The 12,173-nt window shown below is 45.6% G+C and overlaps 1 protein-coding gene across 1 annotated transcript in view; it reads right to left on the reverse strand.

Moving 5' to 3' along the window:
- The window catches only part of SINHCAF (SIN3-HDAC complex associated factor), a 33,697-nt gene extending 32,786 nt beyond the window's left edge, over positions 1–911 (reverse strand). Inside the window, exon 1 of the mRNA XM_074983783.1 lies at positions 855–911. The gene's annotated coding sequence lies outside the window, so the exon portion shown is untranslated. The remainder of the gene's footprint in view (positions 1–854) is intronic.
- Between the last annotated feature and the right edge of the window lie 11,262 nt (positions 912–12,173).

Raw genomic sequence — 12,173 nt, forward strand, 5'->3', positions numbered from 1 at the left:
TTATTTGTGCTTATTTCTAATTTTAAATGACATTTTTATATTTTTTGTGCTTCTTTTAAATTACGAATTGAATTTTCTGTTAAAAAGGGGGATGGATGACGGTAAAGAAGAGGTGTGGGGGTGAGGGTTTCTCAAAAACCGAAAGAGGGGTGTGATGCTGAAAAGTTTGGGAACCTCTGCTCTAAAGGGACAGTCTTGTATCCAAGCCCTCCTGCAGGTGTCTTGACATTTTCCTACAAGTGGACAATTGTTGTGTATTTTCTGTCTCCTCACTCCCAGCAGTACCAGCAGGTCCTGTTGTTGGCTGGATCCCTGCTTGCCAGACACCTGGGGAGTGGTGGGGGAGAGGTCCAGGTCAATGTTCTCTCTAATCTTTTCCCTCTATGTGCAGAATACCTTCTTCTGTGTACTGAGGCATGTGCAAGTCCGCTGACAGGTTGGGGCAAAGGGGGACTTACCCCTGGGGCCGGGTGTTTTAAAGAAGGCTGGAGCTCCAGCTGCCACTGCAGCTACTTTGGCATGGGCCAGAGCTCTGCATCCCTTTGATGGGAAGCAGTAGCACAGAGGGACCTCACGCCCTTTGACCATGCCTCTTCTGTTACCCACACAAATTTCTCATCCCTTCCACACTCAGGGACACACACACCTTTACCCAATCCATAGGGCTCAAGGCGCGACTCTGTTAATTTAAACTCCCACCCCTACCCAAGTCCTAGGGCTCAGGGCATAATTCCCTGCAGGTATTCAAGGTTTGTACCACTGAAAAAGCCTTATACAGTTATATTGTTACTCTCTATTTACAATTACCAAGAAAGCAGAATACATGCTAAGCACACAGTAACATGCTCACCAACCTTGATAAGGCAGGCAGGCAGACTTCCCCTGTTGGGACAGACAAAGTCACTCTCTGGATGCTGGTTGCTGCACCTGAGAGTCTGGCAGTGCTGGTCTTCGGGGGCGGGGATGAGTCCTCCCAGGTTTTCTCCTTAAGGCCTTCCTTCTTTCATCCCTGCTCCCCTTCCTGCTTTTTCCTTCTTGGACTCCAGTTTAAAGTAGTGAAACGTGAGTCCTGCTTAGCTATAATGTGATCATTTATGTTAGTATAATTTTACTAACCAGTCACAACATACTGTAACAGAATTACCTAATCAGCCATACTCCACCACCTTAACTGATTTACACCTAGCAAAACTAATTATACAGCAGAGGGGAGCAACCGCAAACCAGACAGAGATTATACAGACAGCAGTAGAAAAGTGAAGACAATCATCACAGAACGGTGATTCCACAACCTCAGCTATTGATGTCATTGCCTGCCAGACAAAATGCTATCAACTAAGTTTTCTTGAGATATGTTTCTTTATCTGATAAAAGTGGGGTGCATTAGGATGTGGTCTTCTTCTTAACAGCCCGATGTGATGCTGTTGTACTGAAATGTAGATAGGATATGAGTATGTGACCTGTAGCTTCACAGTTCACGGCTGCTGCTCTTTATCCTGGCTGCAGAAGAGCTCTGGGCCTCTCAACATGGCTGTAGAGAAACCACATTGGTTATATCATTACACTTCTGTTCTTGGCCCCGCCCCTGCTGGGAAGCAGAGCTGAGGCCCCCCTCCCTCCCTCCCTTGCTCCATTGATCCTGCTGGGCATGCGTGACTGTGCATCACCAGTGGAAACAAGAAGCCTAGGTGGGGGGTGCTCTGCTAATCAGCTGGGCAACATTGGATTCTCTCATGAGTGGCTGCAGAAGTGCAGGGCTTCCAGGGAACATTGGGCTAGGGATTGATTATGATGGAGGTTGGTGTGCAAGTCTGGTGGCAGGTGAAAGATATCAGGTATTACACTGCTAAGAACAGATTAAAAGGTTCTAGTCTAGCTAATGTTTAATACAGCCTAAAAGGCAGATTTAACAAAATAAAGGATGAGGGGGTCCACTGGTTGAGGCTGGGCTAAAGGGAAACGCAAACAAAAGTTTAAAATGCTGGAGGCATTGAAATCATTGTTCAGAAGTGTCCTCGGGGGCATCACCCATAAGGGAAAGCAGAGTCTGAAAGTCTATCATAGTTCATAAGCCCATGGGTGATGTGTGCCCTGCAATGGGGTCTGTCGTGTGTCCTCTACAGTCTGGTGGTCTACCTGGGAAAGAAAACCAGTAGGCATAGTCCATTGGGTAAAGAAGCCAATGCTTCCCCTGACTTCATCCTGTGTTGTCTCTTGTCCTCTGCATTGTCTGTGCTCATGCTTCGTCATCCGAAGCTTGAGGGGGTATTGAAACCTTAGTCCGTAAACGTCCACATGAGTGTCTCCCATAAGGCAAAGCAGAGTCACGGACTCTAATAAAGCTCACATGTCTATGTGTGAGGGTGTGCCCAGCGGTGATGTTCATTCTGCATCCTCTTCTGTCCAGTAATCTTTCTGAAACAACACAACAGGTAAACATCGCCCATCAGATAAAAAATGCCAATGCTCCCGCTGACCCCATCCCTCGTCATTGTCCCTCTGAACCATCTCTCGTCTTCTGGGGATGGACTACACTTGATCTTAGCCACAAAGGCTGAGATACAGTGTGCATGACTGGCCACTCTCTCTAGTAGTCTGTCAGCTCAGTGCCACTGCATACTGGATCTCAGTCAGCAGGCGTCCTGCTATCCTAATTCCAGGCAGCTACTGTTTCTCTCTGCTGCTCACTCAACAGCCATGTATGTGCTTCCACTCTTGCTGCCCTCTTCCTGCTTTTCCCCTTCACCTCCCTAGCCCTTCTGCTCTTCCATATCCTCCTCAACCATCCTACTCCCAATGCTACCCACACAAAATTCTCTGTCACTCTAGGGGCACCCACTCTTACCCATTCCTAGGGCTTGGGTGTAACGCATCCATAGGACTTTCAATATGCGGAGTTGTAGGGCCTTTTACCGGGGAAAGAGCCATATGCAGTAATGTCCTACTTAATCCCTATTTATTAACAATCACCAAAACCAGAATTCACACACAAAGCATACAATGCTCACCACTCCCAATAAGACAGATGAACTGTCCTTGATGGCCCGTCAGGATCAGGTCCAGCGGCAGCATGGGGGGACTCCCACTTCTGCACGGTGCCACTGGCACAGCAGGGGTACGGTCTGGCAGCTCTGATTTTGTAGCTGTGTCATGGAGTTGGTTCCTGAAGAACTTCCTTTTGCACCCCAGTTTATACAGTGACACTTGAGTCCTGCTTAGCTATATATACCTTAACTGATTTATTCTGCTACCCAGTCCTACTGTACAGTAATAGAATTATCTAACCAATCAGACCCCACCACCTTAATTTCTACCTATCAAAATTAATTATACAGCAGGCAGAAAACAATTAAATTCAGAGATTCTGCAGCCAAACAATAGGAAAGTGAGGACTATAATAATAGAACAATAAAGGAATGAGGATTTCACAACCCCAACTACTGATAAGTAATTTCTTGCCAGATAAAATGGGATCAGACTAAGTTTTCTTTAACCATCTTGAGATCTACTTTTTATCTGATGCATTTGGGTGCTGTTAGGACAGGGATCTCCTTCTGACCAACCTGGTATTAGATTGTTTTAATGAAATTTAGATTGAGTATGTGACTTCCTGCTTTTCAGTTAATGACTGCTGCTCCTTCAGAGTCTAGCTGCAGACTCCACATCAGCTCCCTGGGCAGGGGCTTAGCACCTCTTCACCCACCCCTCCCACTGGGTCTTGCCACAATGCAGCTTAGGCCAGAGGTGCCCAAAGTGGGGGGTGGGTTCCTCATGGTGGGGGTGTGAAATTTCTCAGGTGGGTGCAGCACAATCGACGGCTGGTCTCAGACTCATCCATCTCATTAAAACTGTTGCAATGTTATAAGTTTTATGTCTGTGTATTCACATTTATATACCGATTCATGAAGTTTTTATATTCTACAGACTTTTTTTTTTTTCTTACACGTGCTGAAAGGGTTCCCCCCCTCATATGAACATCAGTGAAGTTTCCATTGGCTTGGATCACATCAGACAGGTTCCAGGACCCTGCTAAAAACACAGGTCATGTCTTCCCTTCCCCACCTCGCCCTTCCATGTGGCCAGAAGGAGCTGCTATCCCTTCCCTCCCATGCAGTACCAAAAGGCTGCTACTGGCCATTTTGTGGTGTGGACTATCAGCATCATTAGGTGCTTAAATACCTTTGAAAATTATCAGGCCAAAAATCACTTTGATAATAGAACTTGTCTCCTAGGTCATTTAGGCATGTTTAGAAATGTCACCCATTGTCTGTTTGCTGCTCAGTGAATAACCGGTGTAAGCCAGTGAGCTGACTCACCACCCAGGCACAAAAAACCCCAAAACCTACTCTCCAGCCACAGGATTTGAGTTCCTTTTTCTTCAAGGTTTCAGTTTCATTTCTACACAATAAACCTGTTTGTTGCAAGTGCAACATAACCGTTGTCTCCTTTCCCCTAATCTGGGATCTTCTGTAGCAGCCCATCTACTACCCACCCAACCATATTCCTCAACCCATCTGCTTAGGAGTTAAGGAGAATCTCTGTTGCCCTCTCCTTCTAACTTAACACACTGTAGACCCTCTGCCTGAAAGTCAAGTGTAAGCTGGGTTCCTTGTCTTCTCCCAGGGTCTCTTACAAAGCATTCCTACTCGGGATAACACTCAGCTGAGCTCCTTACTGGCTGTTATGAGGTTCAAGTCATAAGCTGGGAGGCAGCTGATCAACTCCTCAGTCAGACCCAGCCAGCCTCTGACCATTGGTATCAGTCCAGTTCCTACTGGATATGTTTCCGTGTCACTACAGCAGTTGACATCTGTGTTGGACAGTGGATCACAAAAAAAGCAAGTGAGCAGAACCAGGGTGTAATGACTCTTGGTCTTGCCATGTCTGTGTGAAGGTATATTAGCAAGGATTGCTACTTCAGTTGCGTGGTAGCTAAAGCACGGCAGTCAGTCTCCAGGCTGGTGAAGCCAGCCCTTCCCACAAATACTTGCTTTACTGAAGTAGAATATTCCTGGGCCACAGAGCTGCTGTACCTTCTGGCAATTCCTCTAGCAGGCCAGGGGCTGACCCATACAGTGGAGATAGTCCCATCCACTACCAGATCCACTGTACCAGACAAATGTCCAGGGGTATTGTGCCCCACCCACTTCTTCTCAGTGTGATCAGGAAAATGTCTCTCTCAACCCAATTCCCAGCTGACAATAGCGCTTTATCTCTTTGCTAGAGTAATTGTATGGTTCCTCAGCCATTCCCCAGTCTGGTCACAGGGAACAAGAGAGAGCCTGCAGAGGACTGTCAGTTTTTAAATGTCTGGGGGCAGTTAGAAAAGTAGCTCATATTTCCATTCCCCTTCGTCTGGAACTTTTCTGTATTTCCTTCAGAAACTCTCCCTCTAAGTGTTGCTCCTTAAACCTAATCCAATCTCCCTTGGTCCAGGCAGCTGAATCATAGAACACTAGGACAGGAAGGGACCTTGAGAGGTCATCGAGTCCAGCCCCCTGCCCTCATGTCACGACAAAGTACTGTCTAGACCATCCCCCATAGACATTTATCTAACCTATTCTTAAATATCTCCAGAGATGGAGATTCCACAACCTCCCTTGGCAATTTATTCCAGTGTTTGACCACCCTGACAGGAGCATTTTTCTAGTGTCCAACCTAAACCTCCCTTGCTGCAGTTTAAGCCCATTGCTTCTTGTTCTATCCTCAGAGACCAAGAAGAATGAGTTTTCTCCCTCCTCCTTATGACACTCTTCTAGATACCTGAAAACCGCTATCATGTCCTCCCTCCATCTCCTCTTTTCCAAACTAAACAAGCTCAATGCTTTGAGCCTTCTTTCATAGGTCATATTCTCTAGAGCTTTGATCATTCTTGTTGCTCTTTTTTGGACTCTCTCCAATTTCTCCACATCTTTCTTGAAATGTGGCGATTCCGAGGCACAAAATAACGTGTGCTCCAAGTGGGGCAAGGCCACCCAATCCCCTACCTCCAACACTTCCCTGTAAGGAGGCTGTCCACACCCAAGTCTCCTGATGAGGGTCCCCCATTATTAACTCCAACACACACACAATAAAACATCTGAGCCAGCTTTGTGAGATCCACCCAGTCTGTCTTTAAGCTACCCCTCAACAAAAGTTGTGCATGCTCAGCCACCACACAATTCACTTGCACCCTCTTATATGCCACCCTCAAATTAACTGCCATGACTGTCTACCATTTGGGTAAGTTGCAGTTTTCTGGTAGGCCAGCCTTTACTGGACCTTAGTTTCACCTCCCGCCCAGCACATAAATTAGCAGCTCTAACACAGAGCTCTGCAAACAGTGCAATTCTGAAACAGAAGACGACTTGTAGCCTTTTTCCATAAAAGAAGTAAAAAGGGTGATCAAAACACTGAAAATATTTATTGAGCCCACAGAGTTTACCAGCTCCCCCGAATTCCTGAAGAACCAGGAAAAACTAGCAGATGATGGACTAAAAGTTGGTTGACCCTCTCTAACCTGGCACTTTCTGGTCCAGCAACATCCATGGTCCTGTATAATTATAGCTGGCCACACCCATGGTAAGTGGACAGCCAACTGTTTCCCACAGTCCCAAAAACTTTGTTTACAGCCACCAGCCCTGACTTGCAGTGTTCTGTGCTCTTATTTAGCTCTAAGTTATCCCTAAATGTCTTCTAAGAACCCAGTAAGCAGTGGAAGTGTTGGTAATGTGCTCGAAAATATTGGCATCCCTTGACCTGACAAATTCCCTCATTTGGCACCACTCAGGTCCTGAGGGTGCTGGACTAGAGGGGTTCAAACTGTACATCATTTACCTTGTCTGTCTAATATCCTGAGTTTGATATGGCTACAAGAACACTGCAAGCAGAATACGTTGCTGCACCTACGGTAAAATTAAAGCCACACCACTCCTAGAAAATTTATATCAAAAGCAGAAAGAAATGAAGTGGCACTGTTTGCTGACTTAGTCCCTGGGTTTGTTTTGTGCCTCCTCTCTGAAATCTCCTTAGCCTTCGGTGCTAATATCGGGCAATGATAGAGATGGTTATGCTAGCTTTTATCTTGCACATAGCTCCAGCAGTTATTTCAAAATTCCCCTTATGTTTATTTCATGTCACACATGGCTTTTCTGTAGAACCTGGCTTGGTCAATTTTAATCAAAGACCCCAGAACAAACTCAATTGTGATAATCATAGCTTAAGCCTACATCTTCATGGTGATGTACACATTTTTCCTCTCCATTTCTTCATGAGTTTTGCTGAGAGCAACATACTTTTGCAGAACAGTTGTTTTCATACCCCATCCCTGGTGCTGACTACCCTTGCTTTGTGCTTTGATGGCCTTCAAACTTGGTACAAACTTAACCTGGTCTCCGCCATTTGTTTAACCTTGACCTGTCTGTGCCATGTGATACATTTTTAATTAGAGGCAACTTTGTACTCTCAGAGCTTGTTAACCCTTTCATTAAGGAAGCACAGTTCTCCCTATGCTTTACATATCCACTCTTTTGTAATACGACATTCTGTTCTATAGCAACATTGGTTTGGCCTGCTTACCTTTACACTCCAGCGTTACTGAAATATTCCCATTTAATTCATAAAAACACTTTAACCAAACAGGGCATGATAGGCATCAGGGACCACGTGGTGCTAAACAGAACAGCCACCATTAGCAACAAACTTCCTGGCCAGGCTAAAACCTAAGAAAATATTAGAGACCCTTATAGGAAATAATACTTTATTCTTTGAAAATCCAAACCAAAAAAAGGGAGAACTGATTAGAACCAAGCTATCTACCCATTTAGAATCCCTAATATCTCATTAGGTTAGATGAGTAGACCCAAAGGAGGCAGCCATGTTGGTCTGTTTCAACAAACAGGACTTTTGTCACAACGAAAAAAAAAAATTAACCAATTGATTAGGTCATAAGCTTTCATGGGCTGCAGCTCACCTCATCAGATGCAGGATGTGAAAGCTTCGGTTGGCAAGAATTTATGCACACAGCGATTGAAATGTTGCATCATTGCTAATGGAGCTAATTTAGTCAGGGTGGATATGGCCCACTTCCAACAATGCGAAGGTGGTGAAAATCCCTAATGGGGAGAATTACTTACTGTAATGAGACCCATTCCCAATCCTTATTCAGACCCATTCTGATGGTGTCACGTTTGCATGTGAAGTCCAGCTCAGCCATTTCACAGTGTGGCCTGTTTAAACTTTTTTGCTTGAAGATACCAACTTCCAGATCTGTAAGGCTACATCCATACCACAGAGCTATTTTGAAATAAGATATTTTGAAATAGCTATTTTGATATATCTTATTTCAAAATAACACAGCTACACACAAAGGCTATGTCTACACTAGCCCAAAACTTCGAAATGGCCATGCAAATGGCCATTTCGAAGTTTACTAATGAAGCACTGAAATACATATTCAGTGCCTCATTATAATGCTGGCAGCCGCAGCACTTCGAAATTGACGTGGCTCGCCGCCGCGCGGCTTGTCCAGAGGGGGCTCCTTTTCCAAAGGACCCTGGCAACTTCGAAATCCCCTTATTCCTATTTGCCGATAGGAATAAGGGGATTTCAAAGTTGGTGGGATCTTTTCGAAAAGGAGCCCCCTCTGGACAAGCCGCGGCAATTTCGAAGTGCTGCGGCTGCCCACATGCTAATGAGGCACTGAATATGTATTTCAGCGCTTCATTTGTAATCTCCGAAATGGCCATTTGCATGACCATTTTGAAGTTTTGGGCTAGTGTAGACACGGCCATAATGTATTTCGAAACAGCATTTCTGGGGACCGTGCTATTTCGAATTAGTGCCATTGGACACCATTATGGCTTATTTTGAAAATAGAGTTAATCTATGGCTGTGACCACACTAGCCCCTCCTTTTGGAGGGGCTATGGTACTGTGGCACTTCAGGATATGCTAATTAAGTGCTGCCATGAATATGCAGTGCCTCATTAGCATAATAGCAGCCACACGCACTTTGAAACTGCGCGCTTCTTAGTGCAGCTGCCCATGTAGATGGGCGGCCTTTCAAAATGACCCCCCTGGTTCCTAAAACCAGATGGAACAAAGAGAATTTTGATATCAGGGTACCATTTTGAAAGGTCCCTGGCTACATGGCCAATGTGCATTTTGAAACCAGCAGTTTTGAAGTGTGTGCAGCCGCCATTATGCTAATGAAGTGCTACATATTCCTGGCAGCATCTCATTAGCATATTCTAAAGTGCCACATTACCGTAGGCCTTCTGAAAGGAGGGGTTAGTGTGGCCACGGCCTATGTCATAGTGTGGCCACGGCCCATGTCATAACAGTGCCTATTTTGAAACAGCTGTTTCAAAATTGAGCAACAACGGATCTCAAAAGAACCCCTTTGAGGTCAAAACAGGAATCAAACAAGGCTGCATCATTGCCCCATCTTCTGCCATATGATTCTTCACCTCATTGATGGCAGGTTTCCAGATGGTGTGAAGTTTTTCTATAGAGTGAATGGGAAGCTTTTCAATCTCAGGAGATTGAAGGCTAAAGGCAAGATCTCCACAACCTCGACAATGGAGCTCCAGTATGCGGATGACAACATGGTTGCTGCTCTTTTCCCCCACACCCCTTCAGACTGTCTTAAGTGCCTTCGCTGCAGCATATGAGAACCTCGACCTCACACCGAACATCAAAAACATCAAGGTGCTCCACCAATCCTCGCTGACACAGCAATCTCATGTATCTTCTATTGAAGTCAATGGAGAACTGTTGGAAAATGTGGAGTACTTCCCATACCTTGGAAGTCATCTTTCTGCTAAAGTTGAGCTTGATGCATAAAGTCAGCATTGTCTGAGCCATGCAAGCTCTACTTTTGCCTGCCTGAGCCAAAGGGTCTTTGAGAACCGGGACACCCATCCCAAGACAAAGCCTCCTGTAAGCCATGCAGTGGCTATTCCAATGCTACTGTACACGTGTGAAACCTGGACAACATACAAGCGTCATTTGAAGGCACTCAAACAATATCAATGCTGCCTTAGAGGAATCCTAAATCTCTCTTCTGAGGACAGGCGCACAAACACTAGCATCCTAGAAGATTCTAACATGACCAGCATCGAAGCCATTATCACTCATCAACAATTTCATTTGACTGGTCATGTGGTTCAGATGTCTGGTCAGCATCTCCCAAAACAGATTGTTTTCCAAATTGGAGGAAGGACAGAGGAGCACTGGGGGGGGGCAGCAGAAGTGATATAAGGACAAGCTGAAGGCACACACGATACTTGGGAGAACTGTGCCCAATATCGTGCCCAGCGGAGAACAATAATCTGTGAGGGGGTGGTGCAATGAGAGGTCCCACTGTGGTGCAGACAAGGAGGGGTGGAGAAGGAGAGAAGAGCATCAAAAACTGCCCCATGCCCCTCCAACAGCCACCAATACCTGTCCCTTATGTGATACGATCTGTAGCTCCACAACTGGGCTGATCAGCCGTCAACTGACTCACAAATAGGAGGGTGACATGAAGACATCCTACTCGTTATTGAGTGACTGCCAAGATTTTGAAGTAGCTATTTCAAAACAGGTGCTATTCCTCCTGCAATGAGGTTTTCTGATTTCCAAATAACGCACCCGCTATTTTGAATTTATTTGGAAATAGCAGGTGCATAGAAGTTTTCAAAGTTATTTCAAAATAGTGGCTGTTATTTCAAAATAATTCTGTAGTGCAGACAGCCTGTTTTCCAGGGAGGTTAAAGCGGCTCTCCCCCTTGTTTTTGTATGTTACCATTCTTGAAGTCTGATTTTTGCCCATTTATTCTGTTGCAGACAGAGAGTTTTTTTTCCAAACGTAGATGGCAGAGGGGCCTTGCTGGCACGTGGTGGCTTGTATCATATTAGCAGGTGTGCAGGTGAATGAGTCTGATAGTATAGCTGATGTGGTAGATCCTAGGATGTCACTAACTTAGGTAAGTGGACAGAGTTGGCAATGGGGAATGTTGCAGGGCTTGGTTCTTGGATTAGTGTTTCTGTTGCAGGGTGTGTCGGTGGTGGTATTTGTTTCAGGGTGGGTGGCTGTTTGTAAGTGAGGAGTGGCCTGCCTCCCCAGGTCTGTGAGAGTGAGGGATCATCCTTTAGGACAGGCCCAATAAAGAAAGCAACAGAACACCACTGGCCATTACCTACAGCCCCCAGTTAAATCCTCTCTCCAACACATCATCGAAGACCGACAACCTGTTCTAGATGACAATCCCTCCCCAAAGGCACTTCCTCCATATCGTATCTACAGCAGCAGGGACATCAGATCCTATTGACCTGTCCCTACACCTCCACGGGAGGGCTCCCTCCCAGTGCTAACCATCTTTTGGGTGGGCTTCAGAGAGTCCCTGCTCTCTTAGAAGAGTCATGGCCAGCAACTGGAAAGCCAAGGAGCTGGGGAGAGGGAGGAGTTTACCCAGATAACCTCCAGTGGCAGCAGCTTGCTCTCTCCCTATTCCCAGGCTTATTGCCCATGTGCTGTCACCACCACCCACTGCTCACAGGTCAGAAGCAGCAGCCAGGTGGGTGCTACTCACAGACATGTCCGTGGTGCTAATCACCATAGCATTGAGTAACAACCTTATCTAGCCACAAGCCAGGCTTCTTAGGGATTATTTCCATCGCCCAACCAACAAAGACTGGGGCCCCATTGTGCCAGGGGTCTATACAAAGTAGTATTAAGACACTGCTCTTCATTCAAAGAGCTTAAATCTAAATTGACAAGACATGCATAGGGTGATGGAAAGAAAGAATTATCACCCCCTTTTGTAGATGCGGAACAGAAATTAAGTTCCAGCTCCTTAGAAGTTATTTAGCTCCCTAACTCTTCTTGATTTCTGTGGGATTTAGGCACCTAGATACCTTTGACTTCCCCAAGGATTTCAGGAAGTCCAATAGATTCAGAAACTGCCTGCACCACGAGATAAATTTTCCTCTTGGATTTGTCGAATACCTGAACCAGGAAGGCAAAAATACCTTTCGTAAATTGCAGATTCCTTATATGCTGGTGTGGATAAGACATGTAACAGTGCCTCTGTAGTATCAGCCATGGACCAATAGAAATGAACTCAAACCACAAAGTTTGCATCCAGAGCAGACTTTCCAAAAGATCAGATTGTGTGCATTTGAAATGGGCCTGGATCAATAACTGCACGT

This window comes from Carettochelys insculpta, chromosome 1, assembly GCF_033958435.1.
Source record: "Carettochelys insculpta isolate YL-2023 chromosome 1, ASM3395843v1, whole genome shotgun sequence".
In the NCBI taxonomy this organism is placed as follows: Eukaryota; Metazoa; Chordata; order Testudines; family Carettochelyidae; genus Carettochelys; species Carettochelys insculpta.